This window comes from Neolamprologus multifasciatus, chromosome 22, assembly GCF_963576455.1.
Source record: "Neolamprologus multifasciatus chromosome 22, fNeoMul1.2, whole genome shotgun sequence".
Classification (NCBI taxonomy): Eukaryota; Metazoa; Chordata; class Actinopteri; order Cichliformes; family Cichlidae; genus Neolamprologus; species Neolamprologus multifasciatus.
The window spans coordinates 11,652,762-11,679,813 of NC_140459.1; the positions used below are offsets into that span (position 1 = coordinate 11,652,762).

The following is a 27,052-nucleotide window of genomic DNA, read 5'->3' on the forward strand; positions in this document are numbered from 1 at the left end:
CACAAGTCCACCTGGAGAGGTTGCAAGCCTTTCTTCACACAAATGCCCTGAAAACTAATTGTAATTGACCAAACGTGTGGAACTAATAAAGGTTTATCTCTCTCTCTCTCTAATTAATAGATTAGGTCATTTAATCTTTGTATGGTACCAGTGTCAACTCAGATGTATCAAAATCAATCCATTAAAATCTACAAAAGTTCTCCTCGATATCTGTGTGAATTATCAAATTTAGTTCCATTTTAAACATCTAAAGCACTGTTGTTATTAGTAGTTTGTCACTGAGCAATTTTGTGGTTCTCACATCGAGCCCTCATCTGTGATGTAGACGTCAATATCTTACATATTACACTTCAGGAGCAAGGAGAGGGAGCTAAAAGCAAAACACACTGGTGTAACATGGTAAGTTCAAATGGTGTGATGCATTACTGCTGCACCTCAACAACGGTGTAGATTCTGCCGTATTGTCTTTTGTGAAAGAACCATCAGACACAGACATGAAGGTAGAAATAAACACAAAGAAAAACAGGGACAGGTATTTTAAAAGCTATAATGAATACCCATACCAATAAAAAATTTTTTTTTAACTATACAAAAATGAAACTTTTGTGGTGCCAATTTTAGAATTATACACATTGTTTCATATTAACAAAATAATACAATTAATACCATAAATATATTTTTTAAGTATTCATATAAGAAGGGATAACAGAATAACATTTGGGAAGTTGTCCTTGCCTTGTTGTTTCTAGACATCTCTAAATGTCCTGTTTTGTCTCTTCTAATGGATCCAGTTACAGAGACTTGTTTTTTTGTGGCTGTATGACCTCAAATAAAGTTTAGTGAAGAAGAACAAATGATAAAGAAATGTTTCCCTTAAAAATCCGTGTATCCACATAACAAGCATTTGTCTTGGTTAAATGATTTAAATGAATATTTAAAATAAATTTGTTATTTACCACTAAGGTCTAGTGATGATGTTCGTTCACTATTCCCACAATGACATCATACTCCATTGGCTTGATCCAATGTGGCATGTTAATAACTACCTTATAACCTGTACACAAAATAATTAGCCAATGTATTTTATATAAATTGGCAGACAGATAGTATTTCTATAGTAATTCTGATTCATATGAAATTTAGCATTTCTCAGCATAGTGTACAGTGCGTCCTTCACATTAGATAAACAATGTATCCAGTAAATGAACAGTAAAAGATAATCATGTGTAATACTTAAATTAATTACAAGAAAGCCTCTTTAGGAGGTCAGACTGTGCCGAGTACTAAAAGTGGTCACACCAAAGGTTTACACTGTAGCTAAAATTTATAGAGAGTGTGTATTTCAGAAAAGGTGCACAACACTATTAAAATATAGATTTACGATATTGTGGAATATTGTGATGATAATATTGTTGTGATTGTGATTAATCCACATTTTCATCATTCTTGTCTTTCTTGCCAATAATCACTGACCACGCCTGCTTGAACCCTAAGATCTTAAATTACGATGAACTTCATGATCTTCTGATGTTTTTTTTCTGCAGCAGCTATCTTTGAGCTTTTGATGTGCCAGGTGTTGCTTGCACATTGTGAGCAGCATCAGGTAATGGTGGTTGTGGTGTAGGAACTAAATGTGGGCCGGCTGTGGCTGGTAATGGGTCTTCAGGTTGAGGTGACATGGTCGAAGATGATAGTCCCCAGATGTTTGTGGCACTCTTGGTGTGGGTTCTTTACTTAGCTTCAGATGGTCGATGTTTACTTTTGAAATTATAACCCCAGTGCAAACCTGAAGGTCTGCGCTTTTGTCCTGGATAGCCGTTATAACATATGGTCCTAAATAATTTGCTTCCTGCTTTCCTCCTTTCCTCTGCTGGGTGCTTATGTTGGCTCTTTAAACCTTGTCACTGACTTTGAAGGCAACATTAGTTGTCGTCCTTTTTATTCAGATTTTTGTCTTTTCCTGTGCAACAGCTGTTTAGGTTTTGCAATATTCTGTGACATATTTTCCATGCATTTTTGTCTTCAATCAGAAATCTCTAATTTGGATATAACAATACATATTTGAGATAAAAGAATATAGAAACTAACATCAGTGTCTCTGATTGTATTTAATGTACAAGGAGACAACTTTTCTATTCATCAAAACATTCATTGTGTTGGTGTTGTTATGGTGGTTCTATAGCACGCACTGAAGTAGTTCTGCGGGAAGCTTGAATTCTTATTGAGATGCATCGTGTTTGATTGTCGAGTAGTTTGTCACAGACAGAAAGATAAAAATAAGAACCATATACTGTTCAGGAAATTTGGATGGTTAACGAGCCTCCCTGCCAAAGTAAGTACTTGGTGGTCATCTGCTTTTTTTTTTCTTTTTCTTTTTTTTTGTTCGAACCCCAAAGCATCAATATAGTCAACCCATGTTCCAGGGTGGTCGACAATTTTAAAGAAGTCTCTGACAGCGTTTGTTTGCAGATGATGGGGCAAACACTGATTTTTTTTTTTTCTAATATATATTCAACATTTCACCGTTTTGCTGAGCTGCAATAATATATAAAACGCACTGGTTTTAGTCCCTTTACAAAAATAAAATTTCAAGCATGGTGCAAATAGAAATGCATTACAGTAAGAGTTAAAACATATACCAGTCACACAAATGTCACACACAGAGTTATCAATACCAGGAGGATGGTTCTGTTTGAACTGTAACCTGAAAAACAATATACAGTTCTATTCAAAAATTATATTCATTAAATCAAAAACTTTGTTTGGACAGGAGATGACATAGCCATCTTTCAAAATATAATAAAAATTATTTATTTCATCAATAATCAATAGAAAAAATGGGATTACAATGATTAAGCCCTTCCTATAACTACTGGTCACCTTCCCCAGTAATTTGAGGATTCATGTTTTAGCTCAAAGACCTTTAAGTTCAATACCTTTTTATTATCACCCAAATCTTCAGCTGCCTTCACAGATTCTGTATCAGGATCAAGTCAAGACTCGAGCTGGACCACCCCCAAACGTTAATATTAACTTCTGTCAGATGAAACATGTTGGTGAAATTAAGATACTTAAAATACTTTAACCCTTTCATGCATGAATTATGACAACCTTAATCAGGATTTTTTTCTCAAGTTTTTGTATTCATCTTTAGGCATAAAGAAATGAATAAAAATACTTAAGTAAAAAATCCTGATTAAGGTTTAATTGAAATTTAATCAGGCAGTTTGTCACTTCTATGGCTGATTTGGACTTTAGCAGATACACCTGTGGTCATTTTGTGATATAGTCGATGAACACGCAAACATACTGATTTCCAGTTTTGGTTTTTGTTAGCTTTCCAGTAAGATCCCTTCCATCCAGTTCAAATGACTGGAAAACCATAAATAGAAATGTCATGGCGAGTGAAGTGAGCCGTGTGGAGATAATGAAGTAGGATCCGAACGCAGGCACTTGTAAAGGTGTGAAGGTGGTTTATTGAAAGTAAAGTACAAAATAGAAAAACGGCAAACTGGACTGCAGACTATCTGAACTGGGAACAACTAAACTACAAAACACGAACCAGGACACGAACATGAAGAAGGTAAGTGATGACGGACAGCAGGGAGAACACACGGCTGAAATACGATGGATACACAGACGGACCAGCGACTACAACAACAGAAGACACGACTTAAATACACTCAGAGAAACACTGGGAGATTACACACAGGTGGGGGACACAGCTGGGAGGGATTAACGAGACAAGGGAGGTAAAACTGAACACACAGGAAACAAGAAAACACTACACAAAGACGCAGACTCGACACTGAGAGACAGACAGAATATAACACATGGAACTTGAACTATACTGAACATGAGACACAACCGAAGAACAAATCCTTAAACACGAATAAACAGAAACATTGAATTCTAAATAATAATCAACGAGGCACAAAAGTAACAAAACGATCATTCAAAAAAAAAACCAAAAACCTAAGAACTCAAAATCCAGAACTGTGACAAGAAAGACATATTAAGTAAATTCATCATATAAAAATTAAAGACAGTGCTCGAACATCCAGGTACAGCTGTCCCATACTGTTCATCTGCATATGGTTAGTAGAAAAATGTTTGGTCAAGCATCCAGGTGACTTCTTATGATTTGCTGCCTGCAGGTTCTAACCTTTGACTAGCCTTTATTGGAGTGTACTCTACAGTTTGTTTGTTTTTTATTGTAGTAGCATTTGCCTGACAAACTGTGCACTGGGAAACCTGAGCAATTATTGTGGCAGGGGAATTTCAAATTATTAAATGAACACCTTTGTTGATTAGAAAGTGACTAACAAATGACAAATGACTTTTAGCCTCGTTTTAAAAAAAAAATAACAGTTCTAATATTTGGAGTACCCACCCAGTTATCGATGTCTACTGAAATTCGTGGCCAGTAGAAACATTTTGAAATGGCTTCACGTGTTTTTGTTTGCCCACAGTGAGCCTCAGTGGGGCTGGCATGAAAACCAGAGAAAGTAGTGTTGGCTTCATTGTTCCCACACACTATCTTTGTCGTGATAGACCTGGCAGTGCTTTTGTGATGCTTGTGAAACAGCTGCTCCCCTAAACAGAAGGGAAAAAAAGTATATAGAACATTTTTATTGTAGGTTTACTCTGATAATGGTAATATGTGGTAATGACATCTTTCCTTAGTATAAAATATACACAAATTAGTAACTTGGGGAGAAATTTTCACTGATTGTCTCATATTTATATGAGCTGCCCCCCTCAGAAGCAAAATAACTGATGCCAGATACACCAGAATAGTATGAACAAGACACCCAGAAAAACTGTCATGCTGAATGCATTTAATAGTAATTTTGAAGTTTTATATTTATATTTCTGGTTATATTTTTCCTGCAAATATTCACTGAAATTAATTTCATGATTCATATTGTCACACACATTTAATGTATAACTATGCTGTATAAATATGCTTCCATGACCAGATTTATAATTTCTGACAGTTAACAAAAGGTTATATGAACTGCAGATAAATACATAAAGGCCTTCATGTGGTTTTCGTCCCTTTTTGGTTATGTAATAACAATTTAATCTTAAATTAATTAAGGCATAAACTGTAAATAACAATTCACATTAAATTATAAATGAAGTAAATATGTGATAATACTGCCACCTTTAAGAAAGTAATTTTACTTGCTTTGTCAGTGCTGTGTGCTTAACAGCAAATTATGTTCAGAGCCTAAAAACATGTAAAATAGAATAGAATAGAATAATCCTTTGTCCCACAAGGGGAAATTTGGGTGTAACAGCAGCAAGAAAAAAAACTATATAGTAACTGTGGGAGTTTTTGTAATACATGAATGAAAATCACCTTAAATCTAGATATGCTTAAGTTAAAAAATAATTTGGTAACATTCATCTTTCATGGTTTCATAAAAACAAAACATTACTACCTGAGAACTAGTGAGCATAAATGAATTTACTCTGAATTATAATTATAAATTGCTCTGGCCTCGATTGTGTTCTTTCTGTTTAGTTGTCCCCAGTTTACGCTATCTGTCTACCACAGAGTTCAATATTCAACGTATCAGTTTGTACACCATTTTGCCAAAAAGTTGATGATGACTTGATGCCACTCATCTTCTTGTGGTTTACCAACTGTTTCCATGGATGATTTTTTAAAAGGGATTTTTCAGATGTTGTAGTCATGAAAACTTTGAGGTGCAATTTCTTGGATGTTTTCTGTAGAACTTTGTGGATTTGTGGAATTCAAGCCACTTCTGAGAGAGTCAGCTTGTTCCCCATTTTCAGCAGCTCAAAAGTAACTCATATCTCATGAAAGCAGTGGGATGAATTGTAGTCGCATCAATAAACACTAGCAGGGAAACAATCCCATTGCATAGCATTGGCTCTACCATGTTTGATACATTTCTGTTGCATTTCTTGCATTGTGTCCTTCTGGTGAGACTTTGTAGCCAAATTTGTTCTTCTGAGAAAGATCTACTGAATAAATGATTTGACTTTGCAGGACTGTTTGTAATCAGAGTTGTTTCTAGTCCAGCACCAAGCACTTATCAGTGCACCAGATTTACCAACCGAGAGGGCAGATATGTTTTTGTGTTAACAGAGATTGCTTTTCCTTTTAAGTGTCACATTTTATTTGAGGGTTTATTAAATGTTCGTGTTGGATCGACACAAAAACAGCCGAACAACTCCCATCTATTCATGTTAACATAAATGTCTTCATCTAAGGTATAAATCCTTGATAAGAATCAAAAGATCTGTCCATGTTTGAGGCAAAGTGAGAAGGACTGGATGAAAAACAAAAATGCCTGCCCTTCTCTAGCAAATTAAAGTGAGTTATGGCTTCACATTAACTCTTCTGACACCTTAAAAAGTCAAACTCTGAGACAATGGAAGAGGGAATGAGATTGTTATGATTAATTAGGTTGTTTTCTTTATAATGCCATTTAGCCATTCAGATAGTTGGGTGTAAAACCCTCTAGTGAGTGCACTGAATCTCCACGAATTAACTCCAAATACAAAGATTGGAAGCTGTTAAGCCATCGTCTTTCTCCTCTTAAAAAAAATCTCATTTTACTCTTCTTCTGTATTCAATTTCATGCTTATAACCATTTCAGAGTTTTCAATAACAGCCCTATGCCAGTAAATATGCTATTACTGGCTTGTGAAATCATCACTCTTAAAAGAAACTTGAATTACACAGCTGACAGAGCTCTACGAAAGTGGTTTTCTGAGTACATAGTGCTAATCTGTGAATGTAGACACAGGCTCACTGCTTATGCTTCATTTACTGTAACAGAGACTCATTTAAAAGAGAAGATGAGGACACCTTTGAAGAAATTAGACATAGCTGCTTGACAGTTTCACTTTCTTTCACTTTGTGCACTTGTGCCTGTCATTGTCCACTGGATTTGTGACATTTGTTCTTTGGTTGTTGACACGTTTGTTTGCTTGAATCGACAGTTCATAAAACACTTTTTAAAAAGATGTTAAATGTAGTTTCAGCTCCCATACTTTATCAGTGACATAATATATGCACGCGAACATTCAAAAGTAAGTAAACAAATAAATCATAGACATCCCTTAATGTTAGTGCCGTTTGTGATTCCTTCCAGATAACAAGAGCTACTGTCTCTTTCTTTGCTTAAATCTCTGAAACTGTGGCCTGAATTTCTTATTCCTTTCCCAGTCTGACAGCTTTTGTAAAGTACTATGGCCCGGGGGCAGTAAATGAAGAAAGTTTTTCTGTTGGGATTTAGTAGACCTATGTTTCCTTTGCTTCAGGCCCCTTAATGAATGATCTCCCCCTGCTTCATGGGTTTATAGAGGAAATCTCTTCAGTAACAGGATACCCCTCTCCGGCTTTTTTTCCATGTTTTTTTAACTTGTTCGACATGCACACTGTGCCGAAATGAAGATTCCAAGTAACTAGAGCCACTTTACTAACCATAAATAAAACAAATTTCACATATCCCCCCTCTAGTAAATTACTGCATAATTTTACAGTCCAGTGATTGTGGGATAACAAGCAGTCAAATCAATAACATTAATGCTTACAACCACAAAGTGGGAACACTGTGAGGTTGGCTCAGAAGTGGTAAGACACTGTGATCATGTACAAGATTAAGAGATCTTTTAGATTTTTTGCTTCAAAGCTGTACTCCTGGACCTGTCTGATAATTTCCAGGTCCATTCGTTTTTCTTGACTCTCTATGTGAGTCACAGTTCAAAATAATCCTTCTTTACCTTATACTGTCCTTTATAGCTCCCTGTCCTCTTGCCCTCATTTACAATGATTTCGGAAGGTGGTTGTGGCTGCTGTGCTCAATTCCAGTGCTGTGAGCCTAAGATCAGAGATAGTAAAAAGTACAGACTTTCTTTACTAAAGTAGAAGTACAGATGCCTGAGTTTAAAAAAACCTAAAGTACTGAAGCAACTTTTTTACTCAAGTAAAAGTGAAAAAGTACAAACTCAGAAATGTACTCAAAGTAAAAAGGAATTCCTTGAAGGACAATTCTACTAACTGTTTTTGTACAAAGGTAGCTGAAGATTTTGCTGTATTAATATAATAAAATGATATTAGTACACGAGAACACAAAAATGATGATTTATTCCCCCAGCATTGACACTGCTTAACCGGACAGCTTAACCTTTAGCTGGCAACAGCATGTGTGTGCTTGCTGTTTGTTGAGCTGATAGAAACATTTAATTTTAAATTAGCAGTCACTTCCTTCACCCTTCCTCCTCTTGACCGTTAAATGAACCAAAAATAACGAGTCCGTTTTCAAAATGTAAGGAGTAGAAAGTACTTATATTTGTTTAAAAATGTAGGGAGTAAAAGTAAAAAGTTGTCCGAAAAATAAATACTCAAGAAAAGTACAAATATATAAAATTTCGGCTTAAGTACAGAGGAAAGAACTCCACACACGCTTGCAAGACATCTGCCTAAGATGACCACATTAAACCAGCGGTCCCCAGCCTTTTTTGCACCACGGAGCAGTTTATGTCCGACACGGACCGGCCTTTAAGGTGTCGCGGATAAATACAACAAAATAAAACCCGTACCAATACCAAAAAAAAAGAAGATTTATTCATAACACACGGGGAAAGACCCAGGGAAACTGAGTTAACGATAAAAAAATAACAATATTAGAGCAGCAAAAACTGTCAAGTAGAATGAAGTCAGGAATTACTTGTACATGAAGTCTAGGCTTTGTATCATCACCATGCAGTTACAAACAACTCTAAAAGTGCAGTTACAAACGTTTGGACATATTTTTGTTGCCAGTTATGTTCGAATAGAACTAAATAAAAATAGCTTGAAAAGTTTTTAACTTTTCTTCCAAGTACATGGGCCAAAAACAAGATTTTCATCGAAAAACAGTAACTGACATTTATGCTTTTAACTCTTAAAGTCACAGAGGAGTGTCCATCTTTTTATGATACTTGCATTTTTCAAAGTCTGCTGCATTTAACTCTGGATGTTTTGCACATTTTCTTAGGTGAAACTGTGTACAAATGTAAACATTTTTAATTAAAAACTGAACAAAACGTCTTTATTCTGCGACCTTGATCTGCCAAATTCAGCACATCCAGGGCTTTTGGTGAAGGATGGCCAGCAGCGTAGGTTATCTGTGTGTCCCGTTGGCCATCATAAGTGAACAAAATATCCTTGCTCCAAAGCCTTTATTGAAACCACTCACTCTTAAGAGTTAAGGAGCTCGGGGTGACTACTGTCCTTCCTTTGGGCTTTTTAGCAAATCAGATGTCTTGCAAGAGTGTGTGGAGAGCTGAGAGCTCTCATTATACAAGTTCTCTCCTCAGGCTTCTGCCCTCTGTGGAGGCACTTCCTCCTTAAACCTCCCTTGATGCCATTTCTTTCTTTCTTCTTGCTTTCTATCTATCTATCTTGCTTTCTCTCTTGCTTGCTTGCCTTTTCTCCCTTTCTTTTTCCTGCCACAAGCGAAGGTCAAATTAATTATTTTCCTTAATTTCCTGTCACCCAGATTCCTCCCTCAGAGACTCCATCTATGGTGCGGTGCCTGAAAGATGTGATTAAAGTGCAGACAAAGTGAATACCTATGTCTGACAAAGTGAGCCATGTTTTTTCCTTTTTCATATAGATATATGGAGCGTGTGGCAATATCGCTCTTAATAAAGTCTCGCAGACTCATTTTTACTCTTCTCTGAATATTAATTTGATGCCTTGGGTGACTCCACATTAAAAGCCATTTTGAGCTCATACAAGGGAAATGTCAGTTAGAAGCAAATGGTTTCACCATTCAGACAGCAACCTAACCTTGGCCATTAATGCCATTGGTCTCAGGGATACAAAGCCCAGCGGCAGACATCCACTGTATGGCAATACACCTCAGAGAGTAAATGCCTCCCCTGTTAGGAAAGCAACCGGGCTGTTGTGTAATCAAGCAAGTAGTGCCCAGTTGTATTTTGATAGGAAAAAGCAAAGAAGAAGAAAGAAAAAAATAAATAAAAAGAGAACCAGTGCAGCCTATTTTCCTCATAGTATTTCTTATAACCTCAAGCTATAATTCTCTGTGGCATGCAGTGAAATCTTCCTTTTCAGGGCCCCAATTACATACTTTCCCTTTTCACCTCCCTCGAAGCGCTTCAAACTGGACTGCTAGTTGGCCATTTTCTTCTTCCTTTTTTTTGGGGGGGGGGGGTGAGGAAAAAAGCACAGATAGCTGAGCACAATCAAGGTTAGGCAAAACACATTTCATCTAGTTTTACTCTCAGAGAAGCAAGAGATGCATAAATGCACCAACCCGCTCTTACCTCCAACTCCGGCTCACAAGGACACCAGAGCAGGACGCAGCCGAGTATGAACAACATGTGCAGATCTCTTAATGAAGCTAAAGGAAAGAGGGTACTGCTGGAATTCCAAATTATGTGAGGAAACAGATGAAACCAAGAGAAAATGAAAATGAATAAAGCGAGATAATAAAGAAAGATGTACCCAGAACCAAAGGAAGACAGAGAACGGGTGGAAAAGGTGGAATAGCCTGAGGAATAGCATCAGCACTTGTCAAATGTGGTGTGTGCACTTGTCTGTGTCTCAGTGTCCTGCCATCTGACCCATGGCAGAGGGAAACAGATTGCTTTGACAGGTCCACTGACATCATATGATATGATCTGCACTTTTGACAGAGTCTCCAGAGAGTCCTGGGCTGCCGAACGTCCAGTAAGGCTTGAAAGCATTATGGTAGTTTTTGCCCCGTAACGTGACTGCTGTGAGGGAAAATTTACAGAGTTAATCCATCATTACATCATTTGTATAGATGTGGCCTTGCACCACAAAAGCCAAATGCTGTCAGAGTCTGGATGCCAGCAGTTACGCAAACTTAATGAAGTTGGTGCATCTTGCAGAAGTACTCTGTAAACTGTACGATGGTGGGAAATCACAACCTGAACTCTATATAAAATGACCTCCACAGATGATGAATCCCAAGCACTCAATAGTTTGCTTTTATATGCCTTTTTAAACCAGAAGTAGCGGGTAAGGTTTCACTGTGCACAGCCGCAGTCATTAGTTTAAAGCAAAATGAGAAGCCATTAGGAAGTCATTGTACTGGTCGCCTGGCAGCATTGGCTGGTTCCACTTAGTCTGCAGCTGCCTCCAGCCTCACTGACCACCTCCGGACATCCAGGAGCCCAGACAGCGTGGACAGACCAGACTCCTGAGCACACGCCTTCAGCTTCCCAGCATTTGCTCACAATCTTAGTAACCTGGATCAATAGCTATAGGACACGTACTTTACTCTGAGACTAGCCATTACCCATAAACATGCCCAAGTACTGGCTCCAGACTTACTGTGCGTATGTGTAATGGAGAAGAGGAAAATGGCACTCAAGAAGCTGTTTTGCCCACTGTTTGTCAAGGCAACCATTATGCAGCTTTGAGGTAGTGTGGCGTTAAGCCCATTGGTTAATGCCTTATAAGAACAGACACCACAATGTGTTAATGTATTTCTGTGCCATGGTACTTTAATTGTGATAATTTATTAATAAGATGGATCTGCAGTGTTGAAAGTCTCCAGCCTACTTAGAGGATAGCGCATAATGCATTAGAACAATGCTTGAATTAAAATTATGTAGCATAAATGGCTGTTTGGGTTAATGGGTCCATTAGCAGCAGCTTGGTAGGAAAGGGCTATTTAGGTGTATTCCATTTACCTGTGCTCTGGTTTAAGCACTTTATACTGGTAGTAGAGTAACTTTTCAAAGTACTGCTGAAATATTTGGAATACTGAAAATGTTTCTAATATGGAGATTTGCATGAACATATCAACTTTATTTGCATAGCACTTTTCAAAACACAGAGACTTGCAAAATGCTTCACAGTTTGAAAATAAAAGCCAAGATGAGCGTACACGTTCTAGCACACAGACTCACAATCATACAATAATATAGTCAGACATGCATACTAACATACAACACTTCAATTCATGCAAACTGAAGCAAACAACAGCCCAACTAATGAAGGAAAAATGATGGGTAAAGCTAAAAAGTCAGTTGCAATGATAAGGTCTCAGTTGCTCTATAAGCAGGGGTCTGACCATCTAGAGCTTTATATGTTCATTTAAAATATTTTAAAGTTGGAGGTTCTCGTGTTGTATTTGCTGGAATCGTTGGAAAGCTTGCTACCTTACATCTCATTGCTTTCCATGTGTTTGAGCATCAAGCATACATGAAATATTTTAACATGCAAACTCTGGAAGATGATGGGAGAATCAGAAGGTGACATTTTTTGAGGTTGTCTTTTGTTTTTCATTGTACACAACAGCAGAAAGTTCACTTCTGACACGTACTTATTTCTGGAAATACTGAGCTTGACATCTGAGTATCTGAGTAGATCGTAGAGGTGGGGGGAAACACATGACACCCCCTCCTCTGCTGTGAATTCAATGCACTATTACCTGTGATATTCTCATTAGGGCACAGCTACTGTAAACAGCCTACAGTGTTTGTACTGGGAAACTGGCAGGTTAGACCTCAATCATGAAAGCTAAGAGATCTGCCAGCATCCAGCTGGTCACTATGAAAAAAATCAGTATTCGCCATCAATCAAGGAGTTTATTGGTGCAGTAACTTCCAGAAACTGCTCGCCAACAGGTCATGGAGTAAACCTTCTTCCCTCAGAAACTGTGGTTGCCAGATGGTTGCTGTCTGGTCTCTAGTGTGTCACTGTGTGACTGGGACCTTAAAGAGTTTTTAATGTCTGCTCCAGCTATGTTTGACGTTTGCATTCCCACATACATCTTTGTCAGGTTTTGTCTAGAACAGTTCAGAGCTGCGGTGCATTTATGAAAACGTCTATAGACAGAAAAGCCGGGGCTGAGACTGAAAGTCACGCAAAGAAAAATCATCAGGCATAAAGGAGATCGAGAGAATGGTGTCAAGTGAAAAGGAAGCGAGATACCAAGGACATTTGGAGGGAAATGGGGTGCAACGAGCAGGTACATAAAAGGAAATGATGTATATTACGCCAGTGCAGGATCCTGGTTAGTGTATCAAGGATTTATGACGGCGTACTTAGCAAGAGTACGGCATCACAACTGATCATCCATTGTTATTGTAACATCTCTCACTCTGGGGGCAGATATGATTGATGGCAAGCTGTTAATGACTTTGGGTTGAAATTGTTATTCCAACAAAAATGACAAAAAGTATTTTAAAAAGGTCTTGTTTGCATTTGGACATTATCTGAAAAGAAGGCAGTCATTTATCAAACTATTACTACTAAAATGAGAGGAGGACACGTGGAAGAATAAGCAAACTTTTATAATATGCCCGACTTGACTTTGGTCTCTTTTTTTTTGCATGCTTTGAAATATAAATCCAATCAGAAAATGTGCATTGTGTTGTACCAATTTCTTTCAAAGTATGCATAATGTACAGTACAAATGCCTCGTAGCATGCATGCGATCTGATATGTTTCTGTAGGAACAGATTTTATGCATACTGCTGTTGCACCCATGCTTCACTTGATCTTCTTCTTTTTCCCCTCAAAAGTGACAGTAATCCACTTTAAAACGCACAGTAAAAAAAGTTAAAATCAAACCCTTTAGTAAGAAACAGTGATCAGCCCACCCTACGTCACTTTTAATTGGTACCATTAGTCTTTTCATGCTTGATTGCGTGCCAAAATGTCAGCCTATCTATTTCCCTCTTGTCATTTTTTTTTTTGTTCTGGGCAGAGTAATTAAAAGTAATTGTGTACTCGTTTCAGTGGAAACTTTGAAACTTAAAAATATATTTTTTTCATTTTACCTGTTGATGGAAGATCTAGAAAGCTGTACTTCCAAATGCGGAGCACATCATCAGATGCACCATCCTGTGCACTGCACATTTTCTGCACTTTGGGTCATGATGAAAGCAATTGCCACAGGCAACAATCAGCAGCATCCCAACCGAATGCAGGAATTGGAACTATTAGCATTTGATGATCTTAGTGCACGCTTGAAAGTAAACCACATGCATAAACTGCTGTATTATTAGTGAGAAGGTTTAAACCCTGGGTCTTTGCATCATTCGTATCTCCAGAGAAGGTGGTTTACTAACCACGCTATCAGGGAGGCTTGGCTGTCTGCACACCTTTTCGTAAACTGAGGCGATGATGTCATATGTTCATTTTTGGGGGTGTCTTTCACAGTTTGATTTTAAACTTTAAAACAGCCAAAGTGTTTCTATTCTAACCAAAGATAAGTTTGGGTGTTAGATGTCACACATTCCAATTTGGGACAATGTGATTAAGTTTCATGCTCACAAACACTGTAAGGACCTAAAAGAGAACATAAGGGAGGAGAAGACGAGGAAAGAAAATAATCATTACAATAGCTTTGCTGCTTGGACCCTTAAAGACCCATAAGGTCTGCAGCAAATGGTACAGATGAGCAACACTAAGTACAAAACAACTAAAAGGGACATCATCTGATTTTATTCATACAGTGAGTGTGCCACTGTATAAAATATAAACTTTATTTCATCACAGAGATGCTAATGTTAGTTTGTGCATGTATTTTTTTAAGTGGCATGATTTGCATGAAAGTTGCCTGCAGGGTCCTTTAGCATTTCATCATTTAAACATCTTAATTTGTCCAATATTAAGGTTTATAACAGAAAAGAAACTCCTAAACTATTGATAACTTTATTTATGTACAGTGGAGATAATAATTATTTCACTCGCTGAATTTAGAAGTTTGCTTACTTATAAAGGAACATGTCTATGAAGGTTCTCAGTTATCCAGGTCATTGTAGTCTAAGGGGCTTGGAGAGAAAAGCATCTGGACTTCTTTAAGTTGCTTGAATCCTTTCACCTTTCATCTTCGAAGCTTCTTCAGTTATAAGGTCAAATGGTGGACAGTCCCAGATTCAAGCCCTATAAGAGTGTCTCCCAAGAGGGACATGGACCCCCTATTAATCCTCTACTGAATCACACAAGCCAAGGTGTGAAAACAGGTGTAGCCATGGTTTCAGGTGAACTCATTGTGAAACCTAGCCCCACCCTATCATGTGATTTCCTGAGGTCAAAAGGTCCAGGATATGAGTGGGCATTAAGGCGTCTGGGAAGGGATCTAAAAACTGGATTGTAGATGGCAGTCTCAATTTTTATGGTAATTTCACTTTAATGATGAAAGACAGAATATTACCAAAAACAAAAACACATTATAGAAAAGTTATAAATTGATTTGGAGTCATTGAGTGTAATAAGTAATTGTCCCCCTAAAACCCAGCCCCAATTCTGGGTACATATGTATATATTATATTGGTAGAAGGTGGCCACTGGCACCATTAGCATTAAAGCAAAGCATTAATTGATCCCATGATAGCTGGCTCCCTTTTTCAGAGTATTTTACTCCTCAGATATGTTTTAGATGGCATTGGTTTAAGCTTAGAATTTTCAAAAGAACTAACTGTAAGTGAGCTTTTTATCCACAACACCACCAGAGGACTTAAAGCTTCAGATGCTTTTAACTTTTATTTTAATTACTTAATAAATATTTAGAGGAAAGGTTGCCTAAGGGATGAAATATAAATGAGGCTTTTTTAGAACTCTCTCATTATGTAATCTTTTTTTCCTCTATGTTGATTTCACTTTGGTGTTTTAGGTGCTACATGAGTAATTTGAGCATTAAGCGCCCTGTTTATAAATGGTCATGTTCCCACTAAGCTCTGGAACAGGTAGGGTTTTCTTCTTGCTTTCCCATGCCTCTGCTGTGTTATGTACGTGCAGCAAGAGACGAGTTCTGGGCTGAACTTGCCCTCCGCTGAAGATTTAGCTTGTTCACAGAGGGGAGCTATTAGAAGCGGGGGCCCTCGCGCCCCGGGAAGACGTTTCAAATCAAGACCAGTTTGTTTCATTGTCAGAAGATTAAAGCCAGTTTGTTGAAAGGTCTTTTTGCTATTCCACATGATTGATCTTCCTCCACCCCCCAACCTTTCACCCCCATCGCTCTTTCATACACCAGCTATGAATGCCAAACTCCTTGTCGCTCACTCTTTTCTCTTCACACTTTCTGTGTGCACATCAGCGTTTCACATCTTTTATCGTCTGCCCCACTGTAGATCTGTGATTTCTTAAAGCTGTTTTCTCTTTACTTTATTCCCTTTTTTCTTCCTATTTATGTATTTTTTTTGTCTTTCTCAGTGTTTCTGACAGTGAATCTTCCGCATTTTTGTGCCTGATACTGTTCGGTGTTCCTTTGCCTCCTGCCAATCACTGTACTTCAGGGGCATTGCTGATACAATCATAGTTTTTGATTATCGTCCAGACTGACCCGAGGATGGCCTGGCCCCAGTGCAGCCAGTCTGCCAGCCGCTGCTACTGCTTCAGTTAATGAGGGACACCTAGTATTTCCCACTGCTGGCTGGCACCTTGATTTATTGTTTCAGTCATCTCATACCTGCGGCTGCATTCCTGTGCATTAGGAAACAGTAAATAATAAGTTTACTCTGCGAGTGCTGTACCTGTCCTTTTTGTTTCTTACTGATGCTAAGCAGCAGCACAACTCGAGCTGTGACGCCGTGCTTGGTGTATACCGTAAACTCTCATGTGGAAATTGCCTTTACGTCAGCATCTCATTCTGCATTAAAACACGTAGATCTTCGGAGATCTGTGTCACTCTCCGAAGATGAAAATACATGGCTAAAGTTTGTCAGAGTTAAGCTAAATAATCAGATGACAAATGGTAGCTTCACTGCAGAACTGTGATACATTTACAGGTTCAAACGTTTATATTCAGTTTTTCATATACCACGAAATGGCAATGATAATCATCTCAAGGCAAGTATTATAAGGTAAAGCATAAAACATAGATAGAAGACTTGGAGATAAGATGATCCCCCAGGTAACTCGAAGAGGAAAAACTCCCTTTTTAACTGGATGAGACCTCTGGCTGAACCAGACTCATGGAGGGGCCAGCCATCAGCCCCACGTATTTGAGGTGAAAGAGAAGCGAGGGAGAAGAGAATATTTCATCTTTTATACAATAAAAAATTGACCTGTACAACAAGTATCGCATCAGTGGTTTAAGAATTATACCCATTACTATACGTAATCCTGCATTCAAAGTTAACTGACAAACTAATGTCATTTTAAAAATAAGTATTAACCATAATACTTGGATGAAGATTCTTCATAGTCTGTGACTGCCAGACTTTTGTTGCAGCAGCTTCTCTCGGCCTTCAGTTCTATCTTCAGTAACTGAAAAGCATGCTTTGTTGGGTTGATCTTGGCTATGTATCCTATGTCTTTACCTTGAGAAACTGTTGGGTTACTTTTGCAGTTTGCTTCGGGTCATTATCCATTTGCACTAGGAAGCGCAGTTAAACCCGTTTTGCAGCATTTGGCTGAATCTGAGCGTTTTAACTGTGTAGACTTAATAACTGTTCCTTCTATCAGCAGTCATGTCGTCAATAAACGCTAGACCCTGGCAGCCATACATGCCCATGCCGTAACATTGCCTCTTCCATGTTTGACCGATGATGCGGTATGTTTTTCTCCTCCCATCAGTCGAGTTAACTTTGGTTTCATCTGTCCAAAGAATTTTATTCCAGAGCTGTGCAGCCTCTTTTAGAGGCTAAATCTAATCTGGCCTCCGTCTTCTTGAGTGGTTTGCACCTTGTTGTAAATTGTATTTACACATCTGCTGATTTTAGACCATGATAATAATACACCTGCCTGTTTTGGAGGGTTTTTTACTTCTTCGTTAGATGTTGTGAAGTTTTGTTTTTCTTAACCATGTTAATGATTATGTCATTGTTCACTTTAGGTGTCATCCGTGAACTTTCAGCTTTGATGAGTTGGTCAGTGCGTTCCTTCTTTTTTAGAATGTTAAATCTTTTGCTTTTTCTCTGATAAGTTTATTTAGTTTTTCACTCTAATGATGGCCTCATCTCTTTGGACCTCATTTAGAGCTCCAGTGAACAGCTACCCAATGCAAGTTCTACACTTAGGATCAATATGGATGACAGTTTTATTACACCAGCTTGTCATGAAAGAACAAGGGGCCTCAACTAGCCATGAAACTGCTTGTCAGTCAACCATCCAATTAGTTTTAAAACTTTAAAAAAAAGGGGAGTGTGTACAATAATGGCTGTAATTTCTAAACAGTTTCAATATTTTTGTCAAATCCTTGGAATTAAAGCTGAAAGTCAACATTTAAATCAGATAGAAAAAAATGTGCCTGTTTTCCTGTTTTACCACCTACCTCAAGTTTGTTCCATTACTCTGACACATTGTGACATAGTGGTGATAATTTATTTATTTAAAATGACCTCACCACATTTCTGCAGCATTCGGGGATGAACTAACTAAACTCAGCTTTCCAAAACTTTTGATTAATGACAGTTAATTTATGGTTTTTCACATCGGGCTTGGTTTGGACAGCTTTTTCTCCCTTAATAAAGGAAATCCAACAAAAAACTGAATAATAACAGTAAAAAGAGAAATCAGGAAGGGGGCAAATACTTTTTCACAGCACTCTGAATCCACATTCATGCATTTATGTAGTGATTTCTTTTTCATTGAGCTGATACAAACACACAGGTGTCATTTCTAACTTAAATATCATCATTGTTCTATATTGATTGTGAATCTGTGCGCAGCTGGACGATGAAGGCACTAAACATGAAAGAATAGCTTCCACATCAGCTTTCCCTCCTTTGTAATTAAAACAGCTCCTGTGATGATAATGAAAGGAAACATGCTTGGTGTTCATAACCTTGGCAAATCAAAGGAAACCTCTGAGACCCCTAATGCCTGGTTGAATGTACAAATGTACACACACATGCATACACAAGTGCTTGGTGTCCTAACCGTAATTATGCAGATTGAAGGAAAGCAAGTGGCTAGCGAGCAACACTTTAATTTGAATTCCTCCTTTCACCCTCCGTGTTTCACTAATAGTTCCATTTACAGTCATTTGTTCCGCCTCGGGCAGTGAGCTTATAACAAAGGCGTTTGGATGTAAAACAAATGTACAGCACGCGTGTCTGCATGCATGCGCATACACACCCTTTGCGTCCGTTCCCTCATTCTTTATACAGTTTTCCTCCCCTCTGTGCTTTGCTCAACCCCATCTCCACCTCCACCTTTTCTACACAGTGTTATAGCGTTTGGCTGCAGAAAGTGCAGAATTATGGCACGTCACTCTTGTAAGTGCTGCCACTATAAAATGGGCGCGGAGAAACCATAAGACGCAGAATGAGGCAGGCCATGCTCTGCTATGCCAGCCATTTACTGCCCTGGCACGGCAATATCATGATACACTGCACACTTGGGGCGCATGACACCAAATCTACCCAGCAGATATTTATGGGGGATATATTATTTTTCATTATGCACACATTAAATCATCAGTTGATATATTAGGCCGAATAGACGTTCTTTCCTTTTTTCCCCATCAGTCTGATTTGACCCTGGAGGCTGAAAACATTCATAATAACTCTTGGTTTTGCTTTTCTTTGCCTATTATTAATTATTATAACTTGAAAGTAGTTCTCATGTAAGTTCCTTTAACTTCAGCACTGTCTATTTAACTCTTTTTTTTTTTTTTTTTTTTTTTTTTTTGTTTGTGTCCCGTTTGGATCTTTAGCCATCAGAATTGTTGTCTCGAGGCCAAGAAAGATGCCAAGCAGATTTATTTTACCAAGTGGATCATCATGGCCTTGCCATATTGGTCCATTTGATTGACCTTTATTATAATTATGAATTTATTTTATTTTCGGTTGCTTCAAACAGGACAGACATGAGTGGGGGATAGGACAGGGAGAAAGAATGAAAGAAAGAGAGGGAGAGAAAGAAAACCAGAGGGGAGAAGAGACGGTGAGAAAGGGGGGAAGAAAGAAAGAAAAACAAACAAAACACCTGGATCACGTGTATGGAGAAAAAAAAACAGAAGAGAAAGCAAACAAAAAAAGAGCAACATAATAAAAACAGCACCATCACAATAAACTAGCTAGCAGTAGATAACAGTGGATACTAAATATTAAACGATATTGTGCAGCACGCAAGATAGACAGCGCACAATGTGCTTTGAGGCAGCAGCCAAGAAAGGTGTAGTCCGCGTCTGTGAACACTCGTGTGTACACCTGTGTGGATCAGCATGCTTGTATTCCAAAGGTTTCTCCATGTAACGATCTGCTAGGGAGTGTGGGGAGCCATAGCCCCGTCCCCCAGGGTATGAAGCAGGTATGGAGCAGATCCAGGCCCCAGATATCCAGAGGCCCCAGAGTACAAGGACCCGAGGAGGACCACCAAAAGGGGGGGAACCGTGCCACCCTCCTGGGAAGAGCTGAGTAGAGCCCCAAACGAGAGGTCACCCAGCAGCTACGGAGCAGAGGCCAGAGGGGGTTGCAGTGGCGTGCCCGCGGGCTCCGCCGGCAGCCAGCTGTGCCAGAGAGGACCGAGCTTCAGGCCCAGAGGCCAGAGGCCCGAAGGCATCCCACCCCCCGGAAGGGGCCCAGCCGGGCCACAGGCGCCAGGCCCCACCAATCGGCCACCAGGAGTGAGCCGGTACATACATGAGTGCCCAGCCCCAGATGACAAGGACCACCAACACACCAACGTCTGAGGGCATCAGCCACCGGGAGGGAGTGTGGTGAGGGGAGATAGGCCTCCGTACTTTGGAGGGCCTGAGATGTACCCAGAGAGGTTGAGTCTAAGACCCAACCTGACATATAGACACAGACGAACAGGCGCACGCGGACACAAACATGCATTCCCACCCCATATACACAACCAAATACTCGGCACTCACCTAACGTGTAGACAGACACAAATAGACACTGCACAGACAGTCGCACTCCCCAAACATACTCTATATCCCAGGTCCAGGTACCCCCGCCCCTAGAGGGGCAAGCCGCACCTAAACCCAGGAGATGTAACCCTTCTCTCTGGGGTGGAGGCAAGCGGACCACCTCCTTATCTGCAGTAGCAGGGAGGCCCCGCATCCCAGACCCCAATCTGATGGCCAGCACCTCCTCCCAGCCCCCCAGCCCTGACGGCTAACTGTCTATTTAACTCTAACAAACACTTTGCAGTAGAAAATATGCAGCTTTTCTCAGGCCATAACTGCTATGTGATCTTTCGGGGGCATTCTGTTTTTTTGTGTTGACTACATGAAGGAGGACATCATCATTATTAAATAGAGTACTGTGGAAACCAGAACTGGCTTAGCATTATCAGTGTGACAGAAGTTACAGGGCATTGCAACTTTGAATTTTTTGCATGGGGGGGGGGACACAAAGAAGGGCATGGTGACTTTCATCCATCTGTTAGACATCACACATTGCTTCCTGGTACCCAGAAGAGATGCTCTATCCAGCTTTTATGGGAATTAGCAGCACAGGCTGAGATTGCATAAACCCGACATCGGTTTGACCTGTCCAAGTTTCATATTGACTGGCACACAAGATGCTCTGTTTGCTAAGTGTTTGACACAAACTTCACTGGTGCAGCATCATCCGTTTTTACACCTACATCACACTCGCCAACCCTTGCAGAGTAAAAGGTTCCTCTGAAGCAACGATGCCGCCCCGTCACATGAACTGCGCGAAGGTAACTGACATGTGGGTGTGAGTGAGTCACTGTTTGCTTTGTTGACTGCATTGTTTATCTGTGCATTTGGGGGTTTTTTGTGGGGGGTGGGGGGTGCGGGGGGAGTGGACCCACAGGAGTAGGCTTTCAGTTTTTCTGAATAAGAATGTTAATCTTAGATTGCTGACCTGGTTTCCTCTCTGTAGGGATATAACAATTTCACATTTTGTCTAAGTTTATATTTAGTTTTGTATTTTCGGAATAAATAAAAACTGGCTACATTGCATAGCTAATCCTCGTTTTATGTACCCCTCAGCCATAATGAAGCATATTGCATATTATTTCCAAAATTCTTTTGCAAACCATGTATTTACAACAACAATAATAACAACGAATCTATCATTTGATAGCGGCCCTTCAAGATTGTCAGTGTGGGAGTGGTGCCTGGCTCTAATCCTGTTTTCTCTAAAATTAATGCAAGAACCTCCACATTTGCATAAAGGGTATTTAGCTGTAAAGAAGTAAGTGACATCCATATGCTTCCTCCTGTGAGGTTTAAAATGGCCTTGAACAGTTCCTGCTGCGGTGCACTTAATATTGTTACCAAGTGGAAACTCCTTAAACGACTGCTACAGAATAACACTGTCATTTTATTTTTGTTCACAGATTTTCACAAAAACTATTTTGGTCATATTTTGGTGAAAAACATGAACAAAATACATGTTTTCTTTCCCAGGCTTGGAAACACATTATCTGTGCTCCGTGCTGATCTTGTGTTTCATGCGTTTCTAAATGTAACGTGCTTCAAGATTTGTTGCCACAGTGCTGGTTTGAGGCTGTAGTGGTGATGCTCGTTAAATTTATACTTATAAATGTCCTGTTCCTAACAGTTGGCTGTAAATTAAATGATATTTACATCAGATAAACAGAGACCCTGCATTCAACCACATGATACTATTCTTACACATTTTAAACACGTCTGCTGAGTCCAATCTAGTGCCTCACAATTACATTTTGCATCGTCTGTGAGTGTGTGCGTGTGCGCGTGTGTGTGTGTGTGTGCCCTCTGGTAGTGTCTCTGACAGATGATGGAAAAGCAAGGCTGGTGTAATTAAGGTGTTGGACTGAAAAGCTGGTTATGATTCTCTCACTCATAATTTCCCAGGTTATTAAAAGGTGAGACTTACAGGCGGGTTTATTGTAATTCAAAATTAAAATGTGCTGTGTAAGTGCAATTGCTTATCTAATGATTGTGGCTACATGGGATATTATCATTGCCCAGCCAGCTGCACCCGCATTTGCTGGTCCACTGGAATATGAGAGGTGATGAAGGTCTTGCCCACCCGCCTCACGGATCCTGTAAGCATCGCTAATTCTATACGGATTTATTGTCACAAAATAATTCAACATAAAATACGTTTTCATATCAAGATTGTTAGATTTTCTTTATTCTGAAATTTTTATCTGGTTATTTGTCTCAAAAGGAAGGAAAGTAATGTAGGAGAAGAGAGTGGGAGGTGGAGGAAAGTGGTTTGCTTTCCTCCCACCTTGTTAAAAGCTCTGGAGAAGAGCAGAAAAAAGAAAAAAAGAATCCTCTGTAATATCAGACTGAATTTCAAACACTGAAACAATAACTGACGGATGATGTTGTTTCTAATAACTACATTTCAAACGTTTACATATTAAACAACACAGATGCTCCTCTGTACATTCATCTGCACCACTGGATCGATGTAGACTTGAATGATTGTTTTAATGAAGCCGTCGGGCTTTAATCATATTTCCTCATTTTCACTTTTTGTCACTGAGTTTTTAATGTTATTGATGACTTGAACTGAACTATTTTTAGTCATTTTTTACCAGAATGGGAATGCGATCGTTTGACAAATTGAGCAACGGAAACGCACATCTCTCACACGCCACCGAGAAAAATGGCAGTCATCTGCTGTTATTATGTTCAGCCCTGGATGCTATCCATTCTTGTTTGCCATCACATGGGAACGCTGGGAAAATGTCAGACAGATGCTTCAAAGTTCATCGCAGTGAACCATTTTACGACAAGAGGTCATCATTTATACACACACACACACACACATATACATTGTCTTTCTCAAACTACAAACATTACCCAACCTTTTATACCTCTAAAGCTATTAAGATGCATTAGCCAATCAAAAGTTGGGCTTATCAAATATGTGGCCTGTGTCAAAATGAAAGTTTCCAACTGCATAGTTTAATTCTGACTAGCAGCCAACAACGCTGGCTTATTCGTCACCTCCATATTTGCAGCACAGGCAGTGCAGCGCAGGGATTTAAAGCCAGTCTGTCACACTCTCCCATCTTTACACAACATTTTTCACCTTCTGCGAAAGAACACGAGATGATGTGTCAGACTTCCCACGCATTCCATCTCTTTTTCATAATCCCCTTCCTCGGCTTTCTCCCTCTCGCTGTCACTCGCTGTCCTATTCCCCTCTTGTACTTTTGAACTTTTTCCCCCTTAATCCTATTGCTCTAAATGGCCCCGCGTCTCCAGCCAGCTCGTCCAGGCTGCAGCAGAAGAATTAGGGGCCATCCGTTCGCTCTCCTGCCAAGTGTAAATGAACAGAGAGTCAGAGAGGGAGAAACGTAAAGAGGCCAAGACAAGAAGACAAACCCAGTGGCAAAAAGGCAAAAAGAGGGGAGATATCAAGGTGTGGGAAGTGAGTGATTAAACCGGTTACAGAGCTGTCCATGAACCAGATTACTAAAGTCAAATCAGTACCTTCACGTGGTTTCACACTTTTTTTGTTTTGTGCTACTGTCTCTCTTCCTTTTGCTTTGTGACAGAGACGTGGGACATGCTTTTTTCTCTCCCATGGCGCAGTGGGTGCGACAGCCAGACGGAGGCAGAGAGACAGTTAAATAGAGAGGAGGGGACAGACACATGTGAGCAAGAGAGACCTTGAGAGACTACTTACACTGCATCAGGCTCAAGGGAAATCTAACCAGGCAATATCCAAACCAAGGCGCTGTGCTCCCGCCACCTTAGCCCCACACAATTACAATACTATTGGACAAAGATATTGAGCGCAGATCCCCTGCTATTTTTCAGGCTGCATGCTAGAGACAGATTTTTTATATATATATTTAAGTAGCAAAATATGGGATTAACAGTGACTTATTGGAAAGCAAGGCCATGCAACTAGGCAGAGCGGGCTAACATAATTAGAATATGCTGACGTTCCCAAGTGAAGAAGGTGGCCGAAGCCTTTGCTTTGCAGAACTTCTGCAGAGCTTGCAGCTGACCTACAGGCACAAACCTATAGAATAAAGAATGTTTGAAGATTGGATGAGGAATAAAAGAAACAATGCAAGCAAATTATTCCTTGTTATGAGAACAGAAAAGTTCAGTTTTCAGTTTAACCTCAGTTTAAATGTTGTTCCAGAAGATGTTGTTCATTTATACCTGGTGGTTTCGTAAAGTCTGTCGGGAAATTGCCTGACATACGACTACTTTTGCGCACCTTAGGGGTTCACCAGACCACAGAGTGAAGAAGATGAAGCATTGAGGAAAATACCTGCAGATACTTTCCCCGGTGGCATCCTGAGTCACAGAAAGTAGGAATAAAAGGCTCCATGTGGATGTTCGGTATTTTTAAACTATGGTGCCATTTATCTGAGAAGTTGGTTCATAGTTCTAAGTGGAATACTTTTTGTATTCTTCATTTTTGGGAAGGAGAATATTTTTTTCTTCTCATTTAAACCTTCTCACTAACCGTTTTTTAAATGTATGTCTCTTTGAAGCCAACCTGACACTCTGAAAACAACCTTTTCAGTCTTTGAGTCACATCAGTTACCTTGTTCTTTTGACATTGCTCTCATTTTAATGAATGTCTGCAGACAATGTTTAATTTTAAAAGTTTCTTAAACCCTCCTGAGGGCTCTTTGAGGCCGCGTAGTCCACTATGGTCCTCATTTTATTTTTCTATGGTCTAAGCAATCAAGTGGAGAAAGGTTAAAGAAAGTTCAGCCTTTGCTTGTGTAACTGCTTCACTGTTCTTTTCCCAATAAGAACTGCTCAAATGATGAAGTAAAGTCAGTGTGCAAAACTGGCACACTAACCATACAGTATATGTGCATGAAATCACAGATTATATTTATCTTTCTGTCATATACTCAGCAACTCTACTGTCCCTCCTTATTGTTGGAACACATTTCTAACACAGCACATCTTACATTATAACAGACTACAGATGGTCTGAGGGGATAACAGATGCGATTTATCACCAAAAACCTTTTCTTTTTTGGTAAATTTCCATTAACATTAATTAACTAAATTAATTCTCCTTGCCCAAAGACTGAGATTTTATCAGAAGTGCTAACTTACAGCATAGCTACCTAATCAGAATATAAAAGGTTTGGTAAAAAGTGCAGGCGTTTACAGCTCAGTTGTATAAAACTGGGACTTTTGTAAATGAGGTCTTGTCAAAAAGTCTGCACCAGTTAATGATCAGTGTAGCAGACATGTAATTTAATAATATAAAGAAATTGTTCCTGTCCTTTTTTCCCCATTAAGGAAACTTGTTTCATCTTCCATAAGCCCCAGCTGTTTGAACCTTTAGCTAAAACACTTATTATATGTTCAAAGAGTATGTTTTCACTTCTAACCAAATAACCAGCATCTAGGATGAGGATGATGTCCCAGCTCCTATGGGGCGAGAGGTAGGGTACACCATGGGCAAACAGAGAGAGAAACACCTACCTATAGCCAAACCAGAATCACCAGTTAATCTAACGTTAACCCTAATTTCCTTCGGGATTAATAAAGGATTCTGATTCTGATAACGTTAAGACTCTTTGTCTGGCAAATGAAACACAGCTAATGCTGACTGGGGTGATGTGCAACTTTATCAAAAGGCCAAGTCAGAGCTGCTAATTTGTTCTTATTAGGTTTTCCTAATATAATGTCAGTCACCCAGCTTTGACTGTGAGCAGAGAAACCCCACACACATGTGGTTCGGAGAGGCAGGCAATCAGATAAAAAGTTGACTTAAAGGACATAAATAAAAAATTTTGAACTTTGTAGATCACAAAAAGCAAGATTCCGGAATAAAAATATGGAGTTGGAAATTATCTTTAAAAGTTGTCTGTGGTGATTAGTGACCTATTCTAGATATATTGATCTTGCAAAGCAGATAACATTAGTTGATTTGTTAGAAATATCTTGTGCCAGATGTCCAGTCGCCTTAAATAGAAGTCAGTGAATAAAAGTGCTTAGTAGTGGTGCAACGGATCACGGTTGATCCGTAATCCGAACCGATCCCACTCCACGGTTCGGTACGCACGTGATTGGAAGATTCGAAAAAGAAGAAAAAAAGTATGTGTATGGTGCGCGTGGTGGGTCTGTCAAGCGATAGTTATGGCCAGCGCTAGCGGTCCAAGTGGAGGAGCAGAGGAGTTTGCGGTATTTAAGCAGCCCTTTGCTGCCCA

General features: G+C 39.4%; 1 protein-coding gene across 3 annotated transcripts in view; it reads left to right on the forward strand.

Annotated features, from left to right (window-relative positions):
- Nucleotides 1-27,052, forward strand: part of samd12 (sterile alpha motif domain containing 12) — a 136,926-nt gene that overhangs the window by 72,238 nt on the left and 37,636 nt on the right. The window contains exon 5 of one of the 3 annotated variants that reach the window (XR_014871833.1): nucleotides 20-26,917. The exons of the other annotated variants lie outside the window; for them this stretch is intronic. The gene's annotated coding sequence lies outside the window, so the exon portion shown is untranslated. Of the gene's footprint in view, nucleotides 1-19; nucleotides 26,918-27,052 lie in introns of those variants that run through there. 3 annotated transcript variants of the gene reach the window in all.